The sequence below is a fragment of the Lissotriton vulgaris genome, chromosome 2_1, assembly GCF_964263255.1.
Source record: "Lissotriton vulgaris chromosome 2_1, aLisVul1.2, whole genome shotgun sequence".
In the NCBI taxonomy this organism is placed as follows: domain Eukaryota; kingdom Metazoa; phylum Chordata; class Amphibia; order Caudata; family Salamandridae; genus Lissotriton; species Lissotriton vulgaris.
In genome coordinates this window covers 250,643,664-250,657,185 of record NC_141687.1, presented here as the reverse complement: position 1 = coordinate 250,657,185, position 13,522 = coordinate 250,643,664, and positions in this window count along the sequence as shown.

The following is a 13,522-nucleotide window of genomic DNA, read 5'->3' as shown; positions in this document are numbered from 1 at the left end:
TGCACTTGATCGTTACTATCTGTGTGGTTATCTGACAACATTTCTCTCATAAGATCTAGAGTGTATACTTATGTGGTCTTTCATGTTTATTCTTTTCAAGGTCTTGCTGAACTTAAGAACTTGTTCATATAAAGAAAATTCAAACTGCGCTGATGTTGCACCATGTCAGAAACATGTGAAGATATTTTATCTTATATGATCTGGATATGAATAGATTTGTCTCTGTAATTATATGTCTCTCGTACAAACTTCATGTAAATATTGTTGATAAGTTAGTTATTGGTATCAGCATAGGTTTTATTGCTTTCACCAAATCACATTATCACTTATTTGTAGGAATCACTTAGGGTCTTGGTATATGATTTGAGGCACTGACAACGTACATTCTTAAACTCTAGTCATGAGTATAAAGTATTCATATGAACTTTGTGACTAGTTGAGGTACTAAGTATGGTGGTACTGGATTATCGAGTGATGATTTTTGAATGTTGTATATAGTAATGTTAATATATAGATTATTTGTATATTACTGTACATAGGAAGTGAGTGTACATATATATATATTTTTTATATGTAAATACTTTCTTTTGCATTTAAGTTGGAATATTGCCCCAACATAATTAATTCGATCATGACTTTATACAATTTGAGTATGGGATGTCATAGTTAGTGTTCTTGCATTCATGCAGCTATTTTGTTTCAGTGCCTTTTTCACTTTTTTATTCTATGTTGGTGTGCACTTATTTAAAACAATTATAGTTTGTTTTTTATGTCTATACACCATGTGACTCACTGAGTAGGTGGAGCATCACGTAACCAAAAAAATGTGTATAAATATGTTGGCTGACCAGGTGCGCGGTGTGTGAACAAGAGCACAAGTTGCTCGAAACGCGTCACCTGAGAGGTTTGAATTAAAATCTCCCTTACTGCAGCTTTTGTGGTCCGTGTCTTCATTTCTGGCAGGAGTGTGCTGATTGAAGATTTGCTTATATATATATATATATATATATATATATATATATATATATATATATATATATATATATATATATATATATATATATATATATATATATATATATATATATATATATATATATAATACACATATGCATACATACAATATTACTCATATATAAATAAAACAAACTATATATTATACTATAAAATAAAACATCAATTAGCCCTTACTAAACAAGTACTCCATTGATAAAAAAAATCTAACTTTACTAAACCAACCAATAAAATAACAATATAAACATCTTTAACCAATAAAATCAAACAAAAAATTAAGCCAACAACTTTAAAGGCACGACTACATAATCCAAAAATAATAAACACTGTAAGAGAAGGAAACTCTGTCAGATTCTCACAAGAAATTATTATTATAGAAATAAATCTCAACAGCTACAATTTCAAGTAAGTAATACATATAATTAAACTAGCAATTAACTGTTATTAAACTACAAAAATATTATTTATGAAATACATTATAACACACTCTGTAACTTTTATTTTCTTATATTGACTATCTAAAGGAAAAGAAAATCAACTTCCAAACCAACAAACTGTCTGAAAAAATCAGCTTTAACAAATCACAAAGAATACATGATAAAGTAAATATGCATATAGTCATTTAAAAATGTCCCCCAACCAACAACCAAAAATAAACGTAACTCCCTAAATCTTGACAAACTTGTAACAAAATACCATGTTTAATTAATATAACTTTTATTCTCTTGCAACAGAAAATTGAGCACCTGCACCATGTTAAAACAAGGTCAAAAAAGCTTCAAAACATCTCAACAAAACATACAAGTAAATAAATAACAAGTAACTACATGTTTTCAAATAATAATAACAAAGAAACAAAAGTCAATGTATAATATATTTATTCTGTTAAACTATTTACAGATACAATGACAGAAGAGGCTAAATATATAACTTCCAGAAATGGAAACAATTATTTAACCATACAGCTACACCTACCTCCTACAAGTGCATCAACAGAAACCATAAACTGGCAATGTACAAAATATTATTCAAATGCATGCTATGGGAAGGCAGCTACAAAATATATTTTTGTAATAAATGTAAAAGAGCACAACCACCCCCTAAATGTTGCTGAAATAGAAGTTAGATAAATCGAATAAGAGAGGCAAGTTCCTAGGAACCAAAAGGCAAAATCCTAAAAGAGATGATACCCAAAGTCCCCATGAATGTAACAGGCCAATTACCACCTATCCCAACTTTAAAACGATAAAATGCATGCACTAAAATAGCCACAAGTGATACTCACCTGCCACTAGATCATACCAAGACAAAGCTATACCCAGGGCCAATGAAATTATGCGATTGTACAGCCACCGCAATGTTCCCATAATTATAGATTTGCTGCATTTGCCACATAACCCATCATCTGTTGCATAATCTGCAGAATTTAACCCATAAAATAGTTTGTAGCTCAAACGATTCAAAAGCTACTAAAAATGCAATGATACGTGTTGCTGCACGCTGAAACACCATTTGCAAAGCTGGACTGGTCATCTTTCTGTTGCATATTGCTATATTTGGATGTTATTTTGTTACTGACGTGCAACCAATGTCCAGACAGTGTAGCCAAGTTGGAAATAACGGAATAATAAAGTAATTCTATTACAAAATGTGCTGCATTATGCCGCACAATTTGCCTTTTCTTGCTGCATAATCTACTCAACCCTGCCACATAATTTGCCCCTTTCCTTCCACATAATTCCATTGGCCCTGGCTATACCTGAACATTTAAAACTAACACATAATGAGGAACCCTTCCTTTTACATGACATAATTAAATAATGAAAAATTAATCTTTATTTTCTCTACAGAAAACAACTTAATGGAACTTACCCAATGCCAAATCTAGATAATGGATGGGACCTTCAAAATGTGCCTCAAACCAATCACGCAAATATACACCATCCATGGTGAATATGATAAACACTAATGTCCCTTTTGTGTATGCTTTACTACCAAACAAACAAAGCTGCACCGAATATGAACTCCTAAATAATATAAACAAACACACAAATAACTTCTACCTCCAAAACATGATCATAGACTTTGAACAAGCTATAATTTAAACATTTCTAAAACTATACCCCCACACAGCCATACAAGGCTGTTACTATCACTTTAATAAAAGTATATGGCTACACCTCCAAAAATCTACACTAAGGGCACAAGTTTGGCAGTAACGTGACCGCCATTGAAATGGTTTTTGAATCACCGCTGCTGAGTTGCCGGTCTAGCTGCCCTATTACGATGCATGCACTCCCAAAGACGGAAGACAGCTGTGGTAACGCCGCCACCGCCAGTAAATTCTGACCTTGACTGCGGCAGGATAGGCCAATGCGTCTGTCGAAGGGCAGACCACCAGTTACCCCACCCGTCCAATCACTATGTGACTTACCACCTTTGTGACTGTGGTAGTTAAGTCTCCACACATGAGCTGGCAGAAATGGAAGCATTTAAGGTACAAATTTACCTATAGTCACCTTCACACGTCCTGCATCACCATGGAGCCAGCCCTCAATGTCCTGCCGCTGCTGTTTGATGATGACCAACACTGTAGTGGACGCAAACAATGGTAAGCGATATACCCTCCCATTCCCATTGACTCCTCAGCTAATAGTTGGTCTGTCACGGACATACAAAAGTGTATGGGGTCCTGGCCCAAATATGTCACGTGGGCCCCTGTTCCCAATAAATTGGAATGTGTAATGAAATAGCTGCTCCATCTTTGGGCAGGTCATTGACACGGCACAGGCCAGCATCATCAATTTTAACATGTGTATAAAATTAGGAATACGGGATACAGATGTGTGCAGTGATTGGTGTAACATAACAGCACCTCCCCATCAATATCCCAGCTATTTATCTCCATGACGCCCTCACATTTACCACTTGCTAGGTCCTGTTGTCATATCAAAGAGACTTCTGGATGGCTGCGCCATGACACTTAAACACACCCTCTCTGCTAAATATCTGTATTAGACTCTCACACATCACCCACATAAAAAAGATAAATGTGATGCCAATGGGATGTCAAATAATTCAGTGTCAGAAGCATCCAAAGGTCACAAGACTCTCTGCAAAAAAGGCTTGCCTCTACCAGGGAACCACCTAAAGAATGGACCCTTTGTCCCCAGTCCATTTTTCTCATGCTTCAAGACATATATGGGCACAGGATCTGTGCCTTGAAGTATATCAGGGACAGCCAATAGCATAACCCAGTACCAGGCATATGTGGGGAATGTGTAAGTGCAAGTCATGAAAGTAAACACAGCAGTCACAGCATTTGTCACACTCATGAATAAAGTAGGCGCAAGCTAATCATACTAAAGCATACATATGTCCATAAAACAGTGTAAAAAGGTAAAACTATTCACCACTCAAAATGTGTGGACAGATAAATAACTAACTTGCAAACATCAAACACATATCCAATCTACATCATAGTGAGAAGTGCAAGCTAAATGGCGTTCACATTGCCCAAGACAAGCAGAAATACTTATCTTATGACATCCCACCCAATGTGTTGTCAGCTTAATTTGGAATGTATCCGACATACCCATTCTTGGAACAGTTACCCTTCTCCTGTATAACTCCAGCACCGGTTCCAATGTCACACTATACAAACCCCTTCACATGGATCAGCAATGAGGGTGAAACAAACACAACTGTAGTCACAAAATATACAATAATATCAAATAGTTAGAAAAGTAATGGCAGGACTAGTGCGTTCTAAACCAAAGAAAAGTTTTATTTCTCCAAAATAACAATATTGGCCAGTTCATGTCCACATTCAGTGGTCCAGCACAGTGCTGTGCCACTAAACTTGCCCTTCGAGACTCTGCCACAGAACCTCTTCACAAAGAGGCATCAACTCGGCATACCAGGCACCTTGATGACCTTTTTTGGGAGGGAGTTGTTAGGGTTTGCAAGGAGTTTTCTTGGATTGTAAAGGTGGGACTTTGGTAGAGAAAGGGGTGGACTCACGCTTAGGAGGGTGGATTGGGAGTCAGAATGGGTGGAACAATGTTTGGAAGGGGTAAACAGGGAGGTGGAAGGGGTGGGTCAGGAATATGAGTGCATTTGGAGGGAGAAGCTGTGATCTTGACTGTGGTAGGAGGAGGAAGCTTCTTTGAATGGGTGAAAGGGAGTTTGGTAGTAGTGAGGGTAAGGGCATAGGACGTGTCTTCTGTAAGGAATTTAGGAGGGGGTGGGTAAAGGAATGGGGACTCGGAAGGAGAGGAAGTGACTTTGAGTGATGTGCTTGGGTTTGTTGCAGGTGTAGGTGTGTCAGGTGTACGGCTGCTAGTATGGATGTGCCTAGTGCATTTGGTGTATGTTGGGTGCTTGATTGTTTGTACCTGAGCTTTTTAGGAGAATCGTGTTGGCGGTGTGTCTATGGATATTGCTGCAGTGGAAGTGCTGGGTATCGGTTTGTCTGTGGTTGGTGGGGGTGCGATGGTATGTGTGTGTGCTTTGTGCATGCGTGTGTTCTCGCCCATGTCCTGTGTGGGGATGTGATGAGTAAGTGGTGGGAGTATTTGGCTGTTGTGTTGTCTATGGTATTTGCGATCGATCGTGATGATGCCTTTGAGTGTGGTGGAGGGTGCGGTGTATGTATGTTTGGATGCATGTGTAGCTTTTTTCTGTTTGTGCTTGTGTTTGGATGTTCTGTTTGGGTTTGTATGGGTGGGTGTATGCAAATGTGTGAGTGTGCTATGGACAGGTTTGGGAATAGGGTATTGGAATGGGTAAGAGGCAGGGGGACAAACACAAGCTTGGGGGGGTGGGAGGCTGCAGTCAGTTAGGATGCCAGAGCCTGAAAAGAGCTTATAAGGCAGACATGGCACTGTGAATGACTTCCAGGTAAGCTACCATCTGCTTCAGATTGTTACTTTTCACCTGAATGGCATTCAGCAGTTCAATCTGACTCACAGAGACATTCCACATGAGGTCTATATCCTCCAGACTGAGCGCAGTGGGGAAGACTGGGCAGGGTAGGGGCTGAGACGCCTCAAGCGAAGGAGGACCCCTCTCTTAGAGGACCAGGCAGAGCCAACAGGGTGGGGAGTATCTGAGAGGGTGGAGCAGGTACATGTGAGGGTGGACAATTAAGATAGCGGTAGATCTCATGTGGGGTCCGTGGGAGAGTCCACTGGAGGATGAGTCTGATGACCTTGAGCTTGTCTCCTCCATGGCACTCCATGCACCCTCTCAGCTACTAGGCCCCTCTGTGTCGGAGGAACCAGAACCACTATGGCCCGCTGCCAATATTGGCCCTCTCTCCTTTCCTTGCCTGAGATGATGATAAATGTAAATAGAAATCAGTTTATTACATCTGCAGTAACACACCTGCCCATGAGATGTTAACAGTAAAAATTTCAAAGGTGCACAGATTACACCAGCTCCTAGTTTCAAAACATTGGCTCCAACATTAGCCTGAACACATGAATGTATGGTACATAGCCTGTAAACAGCTGCTCACAGTGATGTCATGACCCCACACAGCTACAAGACCATGAGTGAAGTTTAATCCACGTCATCCAGGTGTATCTACTGCTATTGGACCCACCTTGTACAGTTTAGCCCATTTGGATGATCAGTGAACAAATGTCCACATTATAAGTTCTCACCTTGCCCTAAGGACGTCCCCATTCCTTCTTTGGACTGTCTGACCACATTCATACTTATTATTTGCCAAAGACAATTTGCCATTCAAGGTTAATGTGTAACAGTGACCAACTGTGACATCAACATGTAGTGTAAGTTTGTTCCCAGGGTGTTAGCACATTACAGTTCCTATCATGTCATTCATAACTTCACGATTTCGAAATTCCCACAGAAGTATAAGTAATAGATTAGGGTATGTGTCACACACTCACCAATGTGTACGCAGTCCTGGCAGTGATACAACTTTGATTGTTTAATTAACACAATTAACTCACAAAATAATCTTAGTGGCCTACACACACATATGTCTGATTGACTCAGACATCAACCTGAGAATGAAGTTACATCATGTAGAACACAGGATTGCTGCTGATACAACTACTGATACAGTTTCACAGGCCAACATGTAGGTCCCATTACTGATTGCACCAGTGAGGTAGGAACACCTATGTTATCGCACATACCCAACTTACCAATGGGAAGTGTCTGCTAGTCACTATATCAAGAGTGCACGTCAAACTATGGCACATGTGATAGGCCTACCATTGCATGACACACAGTAGTGAGTGAGCATGACTCAGTCCACATTGTAGACAATTTACCTGTTGGGGGTGATGGTCAGCCGGGTTATTCAACAACATGAGATGAATCATCACTTGAGTCAGCCATGTGAATCCCATGTCACATTTATGGATAGGTGACTGGTCACTGCTGTGTAGCAGGTTGATACAGACAATAGGCAAATACATCACTATTCACCTACCACCAGACCTACACATTTGTGTACTCCTCTTGGGCATTTGAATTTGGGTCTGTCTCAGCTCAGATGGTAACAATCATGCCTATGAGCTGAAAAAATATTAAGACCGCTTGTACAACTCTGGTCCTGCCTTACCCCCTTGTCGCTGCTATTTGGCCCTCAACTGCCCATCAAGCCCAGGATAAGCCACTGAAAGTATGTGGGCCATTAGGGGGTAGGAGTTTAGCATGCGCCCACACACATTGGGAGGACAGCCCCAGCTAGACCTCCACGTTCTTCCGGGTCCAGCGTTTCAGGTCCTCCTACTTCTTGTGGAAATGGACACTATATTGCCTGTAGACCCCCAGGGTCCACACATCTTTTGGATGGCCTTCCAAATGTCACGCTTCTGGTGGCCATTGACCTGCATAGATAAAAGAGAGGGAGCAAACATTTTGCGAGTGATATTTAATGTACGTCAGTTTTGATGTCACAAAAGTGTATTACATCTACCACAAGCTGACACCAATAATGAGCACACATGTGTATATTACACATGCTGAGATTCACAAACACCCCAATACACACTTCAGTAAGACTCTGCTGAACACCATTATCCCTGTTAATGTCCCAAATCGCAAATGTACTCCACTCACATGAAGTATCTCAGGGACGAGCTACAGGTACTGTGATGTCAGCTACAATGCAACCTAACAAAACCTTGTGGGCTGCACATATTTTGGCAAGATTTGACATCCATCTGTGAATGCAGGCACATTGACTTTTGGCCTACAGTCTATAGAGGCTGGTATCCGGGTATGGCCCACAGACTTTCACTTATCCCACTATGACTGACCTGCCATGTGTGTCAATAAGAGGATGCTCACTGAGGTGGTGTGGACATGTCTACTCCTTTATGCTACACAATACTCCAGCTAATTGACTATGTGTGCCATGTACTAGCCTTACAGGACACCTTTTGTAAAATGTAAGACTGTCCCCGTGATGCCATCAACATACCATAGTAAGTCCACCTTGGCTTGGTTGAATGTATGGTAGATGCTGATTAACCTAACCAACATCTCATATTAACTAAGCAATGATCTGGACTGTGAATGTCTGAAATTTGTAATTGAGCCTGTAGTGTGCAAGAATCAAGTGTTTCATACTGTTAACAGATCACTGATAGTAATGAGCCTGTGTTTGTTGAAACATTGTTGCATATTATTAACAGATCACTGATAGTAATGAGCCTGTGTTTGTGAAATTAGGTATTTAAGAGTCGGTAAATATGAATTACCTACATCTGGCCTTAGGTCTTTAAAACATTTCTCTGGAATACTCTAACAGATTCACTATATCTTCAACCCTGCTTTGGCTCTTTAGAAGCTTACAGCTAGTAAGAATTTACTTACACTAAAAAAAATCACTTGTGCTGTATCAGTCTTTAATATTCTCTCCGCCTCTTTACAAGATCTTATTCCTAAATGTATACAGATGGGCTTAATCCATTTTTTCCTATCCTTACAATATGCAGGACAGAAGAATAAATTGTGCAGACCATTTTCTTTCGCTTTATCTAGACATGAGAGCACAAATCATTATTAGTTCCAGCATAATTACTGGCCCAACATGATGTATTTGCATTTATATTCAATACTCCATATCTAAATTTCATATATAATGTTTTTGCCAGTTGGGGACGCACCTCCTCAAGAAAGGGCTCAAAGTTTGCCACATACTTAAACAAGAGAAATCTAGTTGTGAACGTCCCGCTTGGTAAACCATATGACGCACTACTTTGGATATAGGCCCAAAAGGTAGATTTTAGCATTTTCTTGGAGGCTAAAGCAGTGAAGTTGGATCGTCCCAAAACTGGGACAGGCCAATCTTTCTCAACCATAGACAAACATGTCTGCGCCATAGGATGCTTCTGTTCTGGTCCAACCCCATAATCTCCTCTAGGCCAACCTTGTAGTGCAATATTCAGGGGTTGACCATAGTCTTACCCAAAATGTTAGAAGTCTTAAAATTGCATAATGGTCGGTTCGTTTAACATTCAAGTCCAGAGTGATTGGTATTAGCGGTGTGCGTACAGGGAGACTTAAAAGCATTCTATATAATTTATTTTCCCCCACCTCAAAGTTCTTTTTACAGTAAGGCCCCCATATTTCGGCCCCATACAATGCTGCTGATTGGGCTTTGTATTTAAACACATCCAAGGCTGGAGAAACAGCCTTGGAAAAGCTGTTCCTATACCTTTTTATACTGGGTAAGGAATTTTCGGCCAAAGCTATCTTGATTTTTTCGATTTTAATCTTCCAGGATAGCTTTGTATCCTAAGATATACCCAGATAACTAAAACTCTGTACATGCTCCAGCTCTTGGCCATTTAAAGCAATGTTTTTCCTAAAAGTTTATGGGGGTTTATGGCCATGTATTTGGTTTTACTGATATTTATTTCAAGACCTTTCGTTTTGCAATATGTATGAAAGGAGTCTATTAGGCATTGTAATCCCTTTGGTGTTTGTGATATTAAAATGGTGTTGTCGGCGAATAAAAGTGCTGACACCAACTCACCCCCCAATTTAGGTTCATCATTCTTACAACCATTCAAGAAGTTTGGGATGTCATTTACGTACAGTGAAAATAATGTTGGTGCTAGTACACATCCTTGGCGAACATCCCTTTTTATAGGGATTGCTTCTGTGAGTTCGCCCCTCAGACCCCACCTTACTTTTGCATAGTTGTCTTCGTGTAGCCTCATTATCTGTTCAAGTAAGTTCGCAGGCACTCCTTGACGTCTCAATGTGTCCCATAACAAAACACGAGGGATAAGATCAAACGCTGCCTTTAAGTCTACGAAAGCAACGTAGAGATGCCTCTTTCTCAATTTTACATATTTCCAACACAAACATGTGAACCTGAAAACCTGATCCGTTGTACTAAGCTTTATTCTAACACCTGCCTGGAATTTTGAAAGCACGTTGTTTTCCTCAATCCAAATATTTAGTCAATTTAAAATATGCCTTGCAAAAACTTTCTGTAAAATATCTATTAAACTGATTGGGCGATAGTTTGCTGGGTCATAGCGTTTTCCCTTTTTAAAGATTGTAATAATTTCGGCCCCTTTCCAAGTTTCTGGAATTGCAGCACCAAAGCTATGGCATTGCAGAAATAATTAATATAAGGTCCCCAGACATTGATATCATGCTTTAATTAGTCACCTGGGATTTTATCAGGTCCAGGGGCTTTTCCTGGTTTGACTGCACTAATCACCAGGATTGTTTCTTCTAAGCTAAAAACTGATTTAACATCCTTAATGCTCGGTACCAAGCCATCATTAGATAGGGATATCCTACTTCCTGGTACTGCATACAAACTCGTAAAATGGTCCACCCAGGTGTCTGCGTCAAGATATATATCTTTAGCATCCTTCCCCGTCTTGTTTCCTTTAGCAACAAGCCTCCAAAAGCCCTGTTGGTCCTTATTTTTGGCTGCATTGAGTATGTCTGACCAAGTGTCATCGTCCCAAGTTTTTTTCGCTTCGTCAAACGTTTTCTTATATTTAATCCTAAACTCCTTTATACTAGTTGTATTGCCATTTTTTATTACTGTTATTAGTTTGGTCTTAACATCACGACAGCCCTTATCATACCAGGGATTTACTTCATTATTATGGCCTTTGGCTCCTCCTTTCTCCTTCTTTGGGATTTTAGTCACAATCGGAGCCAATGCTGCCAAGAGATCTTTATGTAGTTCTAAAAGGAGGTCCTTTTCTATTATTGAATCTATATAGCATCCGAGAATATCGGCAAATGTGTTATAAATATTTGTTAGAATCTCAATGTTCCCTAGAATGTGTGCCTATTTCAGGGAGCGACGGTTATTACTTACTAAAAGATCTTCAGAAGCAGTATTAAAACCCTCAATACTCCGAGGAAGAAGGGGGAGTAGCTGATCAGATAATGATAATTGGAGGGTTCGATGGTCGCTCTCTATTCTTGGTACTACTTGAGGCCAAACGTCTAGTGATACCAATATATGATCTATTTTGCTCAGAGAGTTACCCCTGCAGAATGTATGCGCTTTTGGTGTGTCCGATGGTAGTCGTCCGTTGCAGGCTCTTAGACCATGCCCGACAACTAGTTTCATAATTTGTACTACTGCCGCGGTAAACGGTACTGTGTTAGTACTTTCTAGCGCAGGGGTGTTATTAGCTGTGTCTTCATCTTCAACTATATTGCAAGCCCTATTACAGGTTCAAAATTACAATTTAAGTCCCCGCCTATTAGTACACTTGTCTTTGTCTCTAGGGAATTTAAAATAGAGTTCAATTTTCTATAATCAATTACTCTTTTGAGGCTAAGCTGGATCTATTATAAATATTGATTAAGTGTAAAATCCTTCCGCCCTTGGTGGTAATTTTTACACCAATTATGTCTTGTGATGCTATGCTCAGTTGGGTTATTCCTATTGCAAGGGTTACTCTTATCCATATTACAAGACCTGTTGATGGACTCCTTCTTGCTGATGGGATTGCATCCACACTAAATGTGTTGTAACCTACTTTGTGTGGTGTATCTAGGGCCCAGGTCTCTTGTAAAAGGCAGATATCGCTCTGTTCAATGTACTACTCATGCCAGTCTATATCCCTTAGATTCCTGCTACGCCCTGCTACATTCCATGACATAAAGCATAGCATTGATGGTTTATCAGTTGTACTAGATAGCTGGGGCCCGCCTATCAAATTACAAGTACTGTTACTAGTATCACTAATTCTTCTTGCATCATCTAAGGGCTCTAGTATAGAGGACAGGGCAATATGTGGTATTCCCCCACCCTCCTGCCCCTTACGCTCTTGCAATTCTCCTTCTTGTGACCCTTCCTCATGTGTCTGGTTTTATAGGATCTCTAATCCCTCTTCATTTGCAATAGTATCATAATTCCCAATTACCTTTACCCTATTTGCTCCATATGCTTTTTCCCCATGAAGTGCTATGATTTGTTGTCAATTGACAGCTTCTAAGGGCGATAGCGCCTGGTATCTATTCCAAGTTGTAAAAGGGACAGTAATGCGGTATTCAAACCTCCCAGATGTTGGTCTATAAAAATATCCCAAAGGTAAGGCATGAATACAGGTACTCTGGAGGGGCATCTCCTGAATTCTTAACAGATTGCGGACCATATGTGGTCGTCTAAAGTTTATGACAATACAGTCCCCTTTTATGTTCTTTAAGGATTCACCTACCCACCCTACCCTACGGACCATTAAAATGTTGTTCATTTTCTGTGAATTGAATTTTTTAAACTTAGTTAGCCAATCAACAGTTTTATTTCTGAGATTATGCCAAGATTCTTTCTGTTCTCCTTTAAGGGTGGGGACACCAGCTAAAATCAGAAAATACAGACATGCAGCTGGGGGTAGCTTTAGGGTATCTGTATTTGGAATTAGATCAGATCCTTTTAGACTGTGTATCACCTCTGGGCCTTTACCCATTTCTAAAGGATCTGTGGCCACCTGGGTACACAGTTTGTTACTTGGGCCTTCATCACCAGCATCTGCTAGCTCTGTCCTACCCCTTATATTTCCACCCCTACTACTCTTAGCAATTGAGGGTGGTTCCATAATTTGTCCACCACATGAAGCCTTCATTCTACTTTGGATATGTGTAGGTGGGGCTTTAATCTCAATTATGTGCTGTACCCCCTTCCTCAAGTGTTATTTTAAAATTCTGGCTTAGGGTATCTAATTTAGCTTATGACAGAATTTATCTGCTCTCGTTTTGTGTCCATAGCACTGAGTTTTGTGGCCATACGTTCGTCGATCTGGGATAGCATTTGGCCGAATGCAGCCTCAAGGATTTATATAACAATTCGCTCTACCTATCCAGCACCCCCACCAGCTAAAACAGGAAGTGAGGTAGAAACATTCTCAGTTTGAGTACCAACTGTATTGCATAAAATTACTTCTTGCCATTGCAAGTGAATAATTTCATTGGGCGAGCTAACTAATCCTCCTGTTTTCTTTTTTCAAGCATTTTTCTTAGAACCATTTTTACT